A 12609-nucleotide genomic window follows, 5' to 3' on the forward strand; every position below is an offset into this window, starting at 1 on the left:
CGACAATCCCAATTACAAATGCACGTCTTCCAGAGTGATAGTACACTCTCCGCATGGAAGATGAAAAGTGTGCATCTCGGGTCTCCACCTCTCTATCAATGCACTGATTAGTTTCGGGTCCAACTTGCACCCCTGGCCTATCATGGCCACGTGCCAAAATCCCGCTTCTAGCAAGTAATTCTCGATCAACGGCGATGGAGGACCAAACATATTACAGATGTAGCATTGCAACACCTGATCTATAGACTATTATAAAAATTTATAAAACAAAAATTAATTAAAATTACATAAATTAATTAATGCAAACATCATAAATGAAAAAAGAAAAATCAAACAGTATTGAAATTGTAATTATAATTGCATAAATGAATAAAATATCAAATAGTATTGCAAATTTAATTAAATTTGCATAAATTAAAATAATATCGAATAGTATTGAAAATTTAAAATTATCACTTACCATTGTCATTTGATTAACGGAGATGTACTTATTATCGAGACAGATTAATTCTCCGGCCATTACTAACATGATCGAATTTTTTTAATTTAAAAAAATTAAATTCAAAAAAATTTTAAACAAAGAATTTTGATAGAATTTTGAGAAAATTTCAATGAAATTTGATAGATTTTTGAAGGGAATATTGAAAGAATGTTGAGAATTATGAGAGCATTGTGTGAAAAATAATTAAAGGTAAAGGAATTTTGAGAGAATTATAGAAATTTGAGAGATTTGTGTGAAAAAATGATTTGGGGGGGTTTTAGGTTTTTTTTTGGACCGTTGGAGGCCAACTGTCAAAAATTTGACGGTTGCATGGGTAAAACGCTCCCCAGGGGAGTGTTTTGTTGACACGTACTCTGAAATTGCGCTTACGTGGACGCATTTTCGTGGGAAACGGTCTAATCCAGTAAATAACGTAAAAAATGTCCCATTTTTATAATTATATTATTTAAATGGCATATTTGGGTAAAACGCCCTAAGGTCTGGCTTGAAAATAGGATTAAAATTTTACTAAAGTTTTACTCAGATAAAAATGTTAAAACTTAAGCTCGGTTTGTTTGTATTAAAATTTTTATATTATTATTTTTATATAAAAATTAAAATATAATACATCAAATACACTAAAATCATTAAAATAAATGTTTCCCAAAAATTGAAAATAATTTAAAAAATATTTATACTTAAATAATACTAATATAGGTGCAACTTATTAAGTAAATACCTTTAAAACAATAGCAAAATTAACAATGAAACAAAAGTTATACAATATCCAAATAATAAAAACAAAATAGTAGTAACATAATAGCGAAACGACACCAAAGCAATGACAAAATAACGACAAAAGCTGTGAAAACAACAACATTTTCTTTTACAAATTCAGACTAGGTAAGGGCCTCATTGTTTTACCAAGTCTTTTTTCGAGCCTATATTTTTATCTAAACCCTCTTACTTTTTGAATAGATCTTCAAACCGGACTGAATGGCTCAATCTGTGATCAAATCTATCTCTAATTTGTACTCCTAAACTATTAATAAAATTATAGTACCGAAGTCAAAGTTATTAAATATTAAATGTCAAATGATGATATTGTCACAATATTAATATGCTATGTGGAAATATTCATATACTATTATTATTTTTCTAAAAACTTTTTTTCAAAAACAAATTACATTGTTTTATCTTTTAATTGTTTTTGAAAAAAATCTATTAGTTCATAAAACTTTGAAAATTTTGTAATTTGGTCATTATCTTGTTTTGACACTACAATTTTTATGATTAAAATTATTTAATGGATAGATGTAGTCTATAATAAATATTGAAATTTAAATGGATGAAATAGATATCAAATACTTCAAGTAGTGAATTTTAATAGTTTTGATAATTGAATGTGTTCATAAAAATAAAGTATATAATTATAATTATAACAAAGTAAGAGCTAGAATGTAATTTAAATTTTTAAAATAAAAAAATAGAAAATAGTGTATTACATAAAAATAAATAATTGAAAATAGAAAGGTAATAATCATTATTTTATAAGTAAAAAAATCATATAACTTATGACTTATGTTTTTAAAATTATTACTTAGTAAAATATTATAATAATATGATATTAAATAAGTCACATGTATTTGGAGAGAGAAATATTATATTTAATTTGTATAGATATTACACTTTGTTGTTTAATATAAATTAAAAATCTTATAATTATAGGACTTTTTCCTCTTGATTTGATTTTTATTGTGATGGCCATTGGGCTACAATTTAGAAATCTCTGTTGGATTGATTGGCGTTGGGCTTGTAGGGTAAAGTTATACGGAGGAACTCATTTGGTTTAATAAATGAAAAATATGACTTCTCTAGAAAGAGGGCTCAAACCTCCAACCTTATGGTTAACAGCCATACGCTCTAACCAATTGAGCTATTCCAGCTTACATTTTTAAGTTAGAATTTAATTTAAATCCCATGTAAGTAAATTTTGAATTGTGTGAAAAGTTGGAATCTAATCTGATGAAAATATGAGGGACGTTGATGCAGAGTTACCGATAATTCGGGAAATTTAACTTTGCAATGTCTTTTTGTAAATGCCCAAATTTTCCCGGGGCCAACAAACAGAAATAAAAACACCAATAAAAACAAAAATATAAAATAAAGTACAAATTATTAAGGTCCATTGACAGCATCAAACACAAACTTAAAACCCTAAATAAAAAAAACCCTAAGCACTAAATTTTATGGCCCACTACCTAAACAAGTTTTGGTAGAAGCCAGAAACCCTAGGGTTTCTGGTGCTGCTACCCATGTGCACAGCTCCCTCATTGGGCGCACTACCCGCGCCTTGTCCCGAGGCCTGACCCCCTCTGCTCAGTCTTACACTGAAATGACCAAACCTTTGCCCCATCCCATCGCTTCCGTCCAGCCTGCAAAGACAACAAAAACAGCAAGAATGACAGCTAACAGAGCAAAACACAGCAGCAGAAACAAAAGAAGGTAGTGACTAAACTGTAACACAATCGGCTATAAAGAGCCACGATTTATCAATGTAAAAGGGGGGATTTTTTGAAATAAAAATACAAAGAGAATTGAAACAGCAAAGGTGATTTTTCGCTTCATTTTTTTCGTTTCATTCTTGAAATGGTAAAAAATAGAAAACAAAAAACCTTACCTAGCTCCCTCGTGTCGCACCGTCGTCGGAGGTTCCTCTTTTGCGGTGAAAGCCACGAAAACCCTTTAGGGTTTAGATCGGGCTTCGAAAAGGGAACACGAGAAGTCAAAGGGCCAAAGTCGAATCTTTCTCGCTTTTTTTCTCTTCTATTTTTTTTTTGCATGGAGATTTAAAACTCTTTTTATAAAAAATAAAAATGTGGTTAAAAATCAGAATTTTGAAGTCTCCGGCCATCGTATGCAAAGACTTTGTTGCGGCGACTTCTTTGCCATCACGTTGGTCGACGGTGATCCTAGATCAGAAGAGGAGTGGCTAGAGAGAGTTTGAGAGAGGGCTTGGTTTTTTTTTAAAGGTTTCAAAAATGATTTTTTTTGTTTAGTTTCTTCACTTAAATATATCATCAAAATGGCGCTGTTTTGGAAATCATTTTCAGAGGCCAAAACGATGTCGTTTTGGCCTCTGACCTGAAACCCGACCCAAGAAAGCCTAAGATCCGCGTGTTTTTGGACCAAGGGTTTATTTGCGACCTTGGTCCTTCCGCTTTTGAGGCTGTTTTAATGTGGTCATTTTCTTTTCTTTTTTTTAATTTTGCCACAATCTGTTTACTTTATTTCAATTTAACCCTCGAACCTTTTAACAGACAAACATCTGAATGGTGTCGTTTTGAGGACTGGGAATATTTCCCCATATGGCCATTGTCCCTTCGCGTGTGTTGCATTTAAGCCTTATATTTTTGTTCTATCTCGATTTGTCCCTAAATTTCCATTTAAACTTCAATTTAGTCCTTTTCGCATTTATTCCACTATAATTTTAGCTCAAAACTCTCTTTCTAATTCCAATTCAACCCCTAGTCTACTTAATTTCAAATTTTTTAATTGTTTCATGTATTAATTAATTAATTAATTAATTAATTTTTTCAATTTTGATCAAACCGTTTATTGGTATTTATGTTTTATTTACATATTTTCATTTATTATGCATTCCTTTCATTTTTATATTTTTATTTACATACATTTTATATTCTTTTATTTTGTTTTATCTTTCATTATTGTTATCATTGTAATTTATTCATTTGCTTATTTATTGCTTTGTTATAAATTTAGATTATTATTATTATTATTATTATTTATATATATCTATTTATTATCCTTTATGTATATATATATATGTATATTTTAAAATTTAGATTATTTGTGTTTCTTTACTACATATGTAACACCCCTAACTCGTATCCATAATCGGAATAGGGTTACGAGGCATTATCGAATTTATACACTAACATTTATACAAAACCGAGTTATAAATATGTCCTTAATATGGGCCTACGGGGCCCAATACATGCTTTGGAAATGGTTTGGGACTAAACCAACAACTTTGAAATTTTTTTCTTAAAGATAGGGGCACACACCCGTGTGGCCTGGGACATGACAGTGTTGCTAGCCCGTGGGGATCCCACGGCCGTGTGGCCAGCTCGTGTGGAATTCTGACTTGCAATTTCTTAAGTATCAAAGGGGCACATGGCTTGGGCACATGCCCATGTGGCTAGGCTGTGTGGTATACTGAAATTTCACCATTTTTAAGCCATTTTTACACGATTTTGACACATGGCCAAGCTTGAAACCCGTGTCCTTCACCCGACCAAAACACACGGCCGTGTCTTCTGCCCGTGTACTATCCTGACTTCATATAAAGATGCAAGGGACTCATAGTCATTTCACACGCTCGTGGGCTGTCCGTGTGTCACACACAGTCTAGACACACTCCCGTGTGTCTTACCCGTGTGGATGAAATAAGGCCATTTCCTAGCCCTATTTCTCACCCAAGCTTAACCATTTTCCTGCATGAAAACTTATAAATATATACCATCCATTTCAACCAATTTCCATCATTCAATCTAACATTTCCAACTTTTAAACATACCCTAAAGCTTACATTTACATTGGTTTGTAAATCAAGTTTTATGATAGGTAATTTGTATCTTGTTGAATATGAACATACCATATTACCACAAAATACATATTACTAGCCATTCCAATGGCTAAGTTGTAAACAAACATATTACATTATCATTTGGCCTGATTAGCCTATACATGTCATTATATCAAAATGAGTTTATCGTTTATACCAATATTAAGGAGTTGATAGTGTGATGATACTCCAACCCGGTCAAACCTTCACTAGCTTCGACCATTATAAAACAGGGAAAAATAAACCTAGAAAGCATTATATGCTTAGTAAGTTCATATAACCGAACTAAACTTACCACTCATAAATAACAAGTTAATCACACAGAAAGCAATTTATCCATCAATTTAGCAAATTAACAAATATGACCTATACACAATCATTCAACCAAAATTGGTTAGTAAAAAAACATTATTATGCATAGATGAGCTCATCATGTCATTTCTTCTTATTTCACTTGTTAATACATTTCTGTTGAATTTTTGAATTTCTGATGGACTTTTCCTTTTCTAGTTGTACACTCGAGGTGCACATTCCCTTTTCAAGTGGTACACACGAAGTGTACATACCCTTTTCAATTTGTACACTCAAAGTGCACATAACCTTTTCAAGTGTACACATATAGTGTACCTTTCCTTTTCAAGTGGTATACACAAAGTATACCTTTCCTTTTCATATGGTATATACAAAGTATACCTTTCCTTTTCAAGTGTACACACAAAGTGTACATAACATTTTCAAGTTGTACCATTTGGGTACATAAATCCTTTTCAAGTATCACCCTTTCGGGTTACATTCCTTTTCATAATGAGATCAAAAGATTATCCCTTTCGGAACAACCTTTACTGCAACATATGTAGGATCTCATATACACGGTAATCACCTGTCCAATTGGAAATCAATATTCAAACAGATTCATATAATATTTCATCATTTACATGTAAATCAAAAATCAAGATTGATTTATTACATGTACATACCAATTACAAATCATAATGCACAATATTCAACAATCAATTCAACACATTTACATGCTTAATTTAGTTATACGAACTTACCTCGACAATTGATCGTATCTACTAACCCGAAACTTTTTCTTTCCCTCGATCTTTTTCTTTGTTCGACACTTCCGGATCTATATAAATAAATTTAATCATCAATTCTAGGATTTTTACATTCAATCAAGCCCACTTCACATTTTAGGCAAAAGTACCATTTTACCCCTAAACTTTTTATTAATTCTGCTTTCGTCCCTAGTCTCGGAAATTGAAATTCATGCAATTTACTCCTTATTTAAAGCTTATTCAAAATTTCAAATTAACTTTTACAGCACATGTATTTCATAATTTTTAGAATTTTTCCAAGAATTTCACTACTTTGCAATTTAGTCCCTACACTTGTTTTCACTAAAAAATCACCTTGTAAAAGTGATTTATCTATCAATAATCTTTCATTTTCTATCAAAAATTTTCAATTTACAGCATATTCATCCATGGGTAATTTTCTAAACTTTGATTTTCTTTCAATTTAATCACCCAAATAAAGAAATTAAGCTTTTACGATCTCAAAAATATAAAAATCACTAAAAATGGGATATAGAACTTACCAAATCAAGCTTGGGAAATTTCTTTTCTCTCTCCTAGGGTTTCCATGTATTTTATGAAGAAGAAGATGATATAAAATGGATTTAATTCTATTTAATCATTTATCATACTTTATTTAATTCAATTTCTAATTTAGTCCTTAACCTTTTTCAATTTTTTCATGGACGACTCATTAAAAATATCTACATGTTTTTCATCAATGGTCTAATTGCCATATAAGGACTTCTCATTTTTAATTCCTATATCTATTTAATCCTTATAACTACTAGAATTCAACTTTGACATTTTATTCAATTTAGTCCTTTTACAATTAGACACATAATTAATAAAATTTTTCGATAAAAATTTTCATGCAATATTCTTATCATAATACCTATAATTTTATGAAATTTAAATAATTTCATTTTTTAGACTCGGATTTGTGGTCCCAAAACCACTATTTCGATTTCACTGAAATTGGGTTGTTACAACTCTTCCCCCTTTAAGGATTTTCGTCCTCGAAAATCTTACCAATGAAGAGATTCGGGTACTGCCTTTACATGATATCTTCAAGTTCCCAAGTAGCTTCTTCAATTCCATGTTTCTGCCAAAGATCCTTTACTAGTGCTATCTTTTTATTTCTCAATTCTTTTGTTTCCCGTGCTAAGATCTTAATTGGTTCCTCACTATACATCATGTCGGGCTGAATTTCTACTTCTGTTGGAAAGATAACATGTGATGGATCCAATCGATATTGACACATGAAAAACATTTTGAATTCTTTCAAGTTCTAGCAGTAATGCTAACCGATAAGCTATCGGTCCAATTCTTTCAATGATCTCATATGGTCTAATAAACCGAGGACTTTCAAGAATACCTTATCACCAATCTTAAACTCAATTTCCTTTCTTTTAAGATCAGCATAAGACTTTTTTCTGTTTGAAGCTACTTTCAGGCTGTCTTGTATCACATTTAACTTTTCTTCTGTTTCTCGAATTAAATCAATGCCATGAATCTTCTTTTCACTGAGCTCTGTCCAGTACAATGGTGTTTTACATTTCCGACCATATAAAGCTTCATACGATGCCATTTTAATACTAGATTGGTAGCTATTATTATAGGAAAATTCAATCAGAGGCAAATACCTTTCCCAGTTACCTTCAAATTCAAGCACACAACACCGTAACATGTCTTTTAAGATCTAGATCACCCGTTCTGATTGACCATCAGTTTGAGGATAGAATGTAGTACTAAAATGCAACTGTGTTCCCAGTGCTTCTTGCAATTTATACCAAAATGGGATGTAAACCGAGGATCTCTATCAGAAATAATAGAAATCGGTACACATGCAATCTAACAATTTCAGAGACATAAAATTCGGCTAATTTATCCAATGAAAAGTTTATACGTTTTGGTATAAAATGTGCCAATTTTGTTAACCTATCAAAAACTACCCAAATGGCAACTTTCTTTCTCGGTGACATAGGCAGTCCTATTACAAAGTCCATGGTAATCCTTTCCCATTACCATTCTAGTATATTGATTGGCTGTGGTAACCCTGAAGGCACCTGATGCTTAGCTTTCACTTGTTGACATATTAAACATTTGGCTACGAATTCAGAAATATCTCTTTTCATTTCCAGCACCAATACATCTTTTTCAAATCATTATACATTTTATTACTATCGGGATGAACTGACATTATACCATTATGAGCTTCATTCAAAATCTTTTGTACCAATTCTGAGTTCTTCGGAACACATATTCTATTTTTAAACAAAAAGAAATCATCAGACCCAATTTGAAACTCTAAATCAGAATTCTTTTGGCATTGTTACCGTTTAACTTGCAACTCATTGTCACTCTTTTGTGCTACATAAATTTGTTGTATAAATGTCGGTCTAGCTTTCAATTCAACTACAACCGAACCATCATCTGACAAAGATAATCGGTTGTTCATTGCTCTTAAAGTAAACAAAGATTTCCTGCTTAGAGCATCCGCCACAACATTGGCCTTTCTCGGATGATAGTCAATAATCAAATCATAATCCTTTATTAACTCGAGCCACCTACATTGCCTCAAATTCAAGTCTTTCTATGTCATTAAATACTTTAGACTTTTATGGTCAGTGTAACTATGACATTTTTCACCATATAAATAATGCCGCCATATTTTTAATGCAAACATTATGGCTGCTAGCTCAAGATCATGTACCGGGTAATTTCTTTCATGTGGTTTAAGTTGTCTTGAAGCGTAGGCAACCACTTTACCTTATTGCATCAAAACACAACCTAAACCATTTAAAGATGCATCACTATAAATTACAAATTCCTTACCCGATTCAGGTTGTACCAACACAGGTGCTTCAGTCAACAAAGTCTTCAGTCTATCAAAACTCTGCTGACATTTATCATTCCACTCGAATTTTACATCTTTGTGCAGAAAACGAGTTATCGAAGAAGAAATCATTGAAAATCCTTTAACAAACCTCCGAAAATATCGGGATAGACCTAGAAAACATCTAACCTCTGACATGTTCTTTGGTGGACTCCAATTAATAATTGCTAAAATTTTGTTCGGATCAACTCTAATGCCTTTAACAGATACAATATGACCAAGAAAGCTAACTTCTCGTAGCCAAAATTCACAATTATTAAACTTGGCATACAATTCTTTTTCCTGTAAAGTTTTCAACACAATCCTCAAATGTTCAACATGTTCATATTCATTTTGAGAATAAATTAAAATATCACCTATGAATACCATGGCAAACCTATCTAGGTACGGTCTGAAAATCTTGTTCATTAAATCCATAAACACTACTGGTGCATTTGTTAATCCACATGGCATCACTAAGAATTCGTAATGACCATATCTAGTTCTGAAAGCTGTCTTTGGAACATCTGAATCCTTCACCCGGAACTGGTAATAACCTGAACGAAGATCAATCTTTGAAAATAAAGTAGCTCCCTTCAACTGATCAAATAAGTTATCAATTCGAGGTAGTGGATATTTATTCTTTATAGTGGATATTTATCCATCTTTCTTCTTTACAAATAACACCGGAGCACCCCATGGTGAGAAACTAGGTCGAGCAAAACCCTTGTCAATTAATTCTTGTAATTGCACCTTCAACTCTTTTAACTCGGCAAGAGTCATTCGATAAGGTGCTATCGATATTGGTGTTGTTCCCGGAATTAAATCTATAGAGAATTCCACTTTTTTGACAGTTGGTAAGCCAGGAAATTCTTCCAGAAACACGTCTAGAAACTCACATACGACTAACACAAATTGAATCTTTGACTCGGTTACTTTAGTATCCAACACATAAGCAAGATAAGCATCATACCCCTTCCTCATACATTTCTGTGCTACTATTGTTGAAATCATATTAAATAATCCATCTAGCTTGTCAGTTCAACATGAAGTAACTCACCGTCTTGACATTTCAACACAATATACTTCTCCTTACAATTAACCACTACATCATGTTGGGTTAACCAATCCATTCCCAATATCACATTGAATTCATCAAAAGGCAATGGCATTAAATCAACCAAGAAACATTTATGCTTTACCATAAGTGGACAGTTTTTACAAACTTTATCCACCTTTACACATTGACCCAAAGGATTTGAAACTTCCACCACAAATTCAGTGAATTCAGTAGGTAAAATTTTAACATCTATTAAATTTGTGCATATATATGAGTGTGTGGAACCAGGATCAATTAATGCAATAATATCAATATCTAATAAAGAAAAAGCACCAGTAATGACATCTGGCGCTGAAGCATCTTTTCAGGCTCGTATGGCATATGTTCTTATAGGAGCTCGGACCTCAGATTTAGTATTTGAATCTTTTGTAGCGCTTCAGCTACCACTAACATTTCTGGGGTGTCTATAACATTTCTGGAGTGTCTAGGTGGTCTACCCTTTGAAGCAGTGCTACCTAGTTTTGAAGTCTGTTCAGTATCTCTTTCTACTATTTCTGGATAATCTTTCAAGAAATGATCAAATGAACCACATTTGTAACATGCACCGGTTTTCATTCGACATTCCCCATGATGAAATTTGTTACAATATTTACATTTTGGCTTCACGTTTCCCCCATTTCTAACACTAGTCACTAACGGTGACGAAGACTTGGGATTAAAGCGTTGAAAACCACACTCTTTACCGGAATACCCAGCTGAAGTAGTAGATCCTTCTTGATACCTCTTTGATTTCTTTGAAGAAAATGATTGAGACCTACTAATAGGTCTTTTCCCAGAGAATTGGGTTTCTCTGTTTGCCTTCTTCTTTTCTTTACTTAGCTTCTCAGCTTTGTTTGCATGATTAGCAAGTGCTACAAACTTTCTTATTTCCAAAATACCAATCAGTAATTTTAAATTTTCATTTAATCCTTCCTCAAAACGTTTACACATTTCTGTCTCTGTTTGGACCCATTCACTAGCATATTGGCTTAACCGAACAAACTCCCTTTCATATTCTGCAACGGACCTGTTCCCTTGCTTTAATTCTAGAAATTCTTTCCTTTTCTGATCTAAGAATCTTTGACTAATATATTTCTTTCTGAACTCAGATTGAAAGAATTCCCAAGTAATATTTTCTTTTGGAACCACTGAACTTACTGTTTTCCACCAGTGATAAGCGGTGTCCTTTAACAAAGATACATCACATTTCAAGCATTCAGCTAGAGTACATGATAATTCGTCCAACACTTGGTAGTATTTTTCAACCAAAATTTTAGCTTTTTCCGGATCATGTTTGATTGTAGCTCTAAATTCGTCAGCTCCATATTTTCTTAGTTTATCCACTGGAGCCTTACCAATTCTAACAATTCCAGTACCTGATGGTCTCTCAAGAACAGTCTGAGTATTTGGTGGGGGAGGTTGTGATTGGAAAACAGTTGAATTTCTTCTCAAATATTCAGGAAACCATTTACCTAACATTTCAAAAAGAAAGCCTCTTTAGCATATTCACTTCGGCCCTCTAATTTGGACCTTTTACTACTACTACTACTACTACCATTTATGGTTAAGAGATATCATACTATCATCAATTATATAATGGCATGTATAGCTAAATTCACACTTGCTACATTGTCCAAGAATCGACTAAACCGTAGCTCTGATACCAATAAATGTAACACCCCTAACCCGTATCCGTCACTGAAATAGGGTTACGAGGCATTATCAGATTTATACACTAACATTTATACAAAATCGAGTTATAAATATGCATTTCAAATCAATTCTTTTCAAATATTCAACTTAAAGTCCCTAATAAGGGCCTATGGGGCCCAATACATGCTTTGGAAATGGTTCGGGACTAAACTGACAACTTTGAAAATTTTTCCTTGAAGATAGGGGCACACGCCCGTGTGGCCTGGGACATGGCCATGTGGCCAACCCGTGGGGATCCCATGGCCGTGTGGCCAGCCCGTGTAGAATTTTGACTTGCAATTTCTTAAGTATCAAAGGGGCATACGGCTTGGGCACATGCCCATGTGGTTAGGAAATGTGGTACACTGATTTTTCACCATTTTTAAGCAATTTTTAAACGGTTTTGACACACGGCCATGCTTGAAACTTGTGTCCTTCACACGACCAAGACACACGGTCGTGTCTTCTGCCTGTATACTATCCTGACTTTATATTTAAAGATGTAAGGGACATACGGTCATTTCACACACCCGTGGGCTGTCTGTGTGTCACACACGGTCTAGACACACGCCCGTGTGTCTTACCCATGTGGATGAAATAAGACTATTTCCTAGCCCTCTTTCTCACCCAAGCTTAACCATTTTTCTGCATGAAAACTTATAAATATATACCATCCATTTCAACCAATTTCCATCATTCAATCTAACATTTCCAACTTTTAAACATACTTTA

At 33.1% G+C, this 12609-nt stretch overlaps 1 non-coding gene across 1 annotated transcript; it reads right to left on the reverse strand.

Annotated features, from left to right (window-relative positions):
* Positions 1–2353: 2353 nt before the first annotated feature.
* TRNAN-GUU (transfer RNA asparagine (anticodon GUU)) lies at positions 2354–2427 on the reverse strand. Its single transcript has one exon. It is a non-coding gene; the product is annotated as a tRNA-Asn (tRNA).
* Between the last annotated feature and the right edge of the window lie 10182 nt (positions 2428–12609).

Source organism: Gossypium arboreum, chromosome 12, assembly GCF_025698485.1.
Source record: "Gossypium arboreum isolate Shixiya-1 chromosome 12, ASM2569848v2, whole genome shotgun sequence".
Taxonomy (NCBI): Eukaryota; Viridiplantae; Streptophyta; class Magnoliopsida; order Malvales; family Malvaceae; genus Gossypium; species Gossypium arboreum.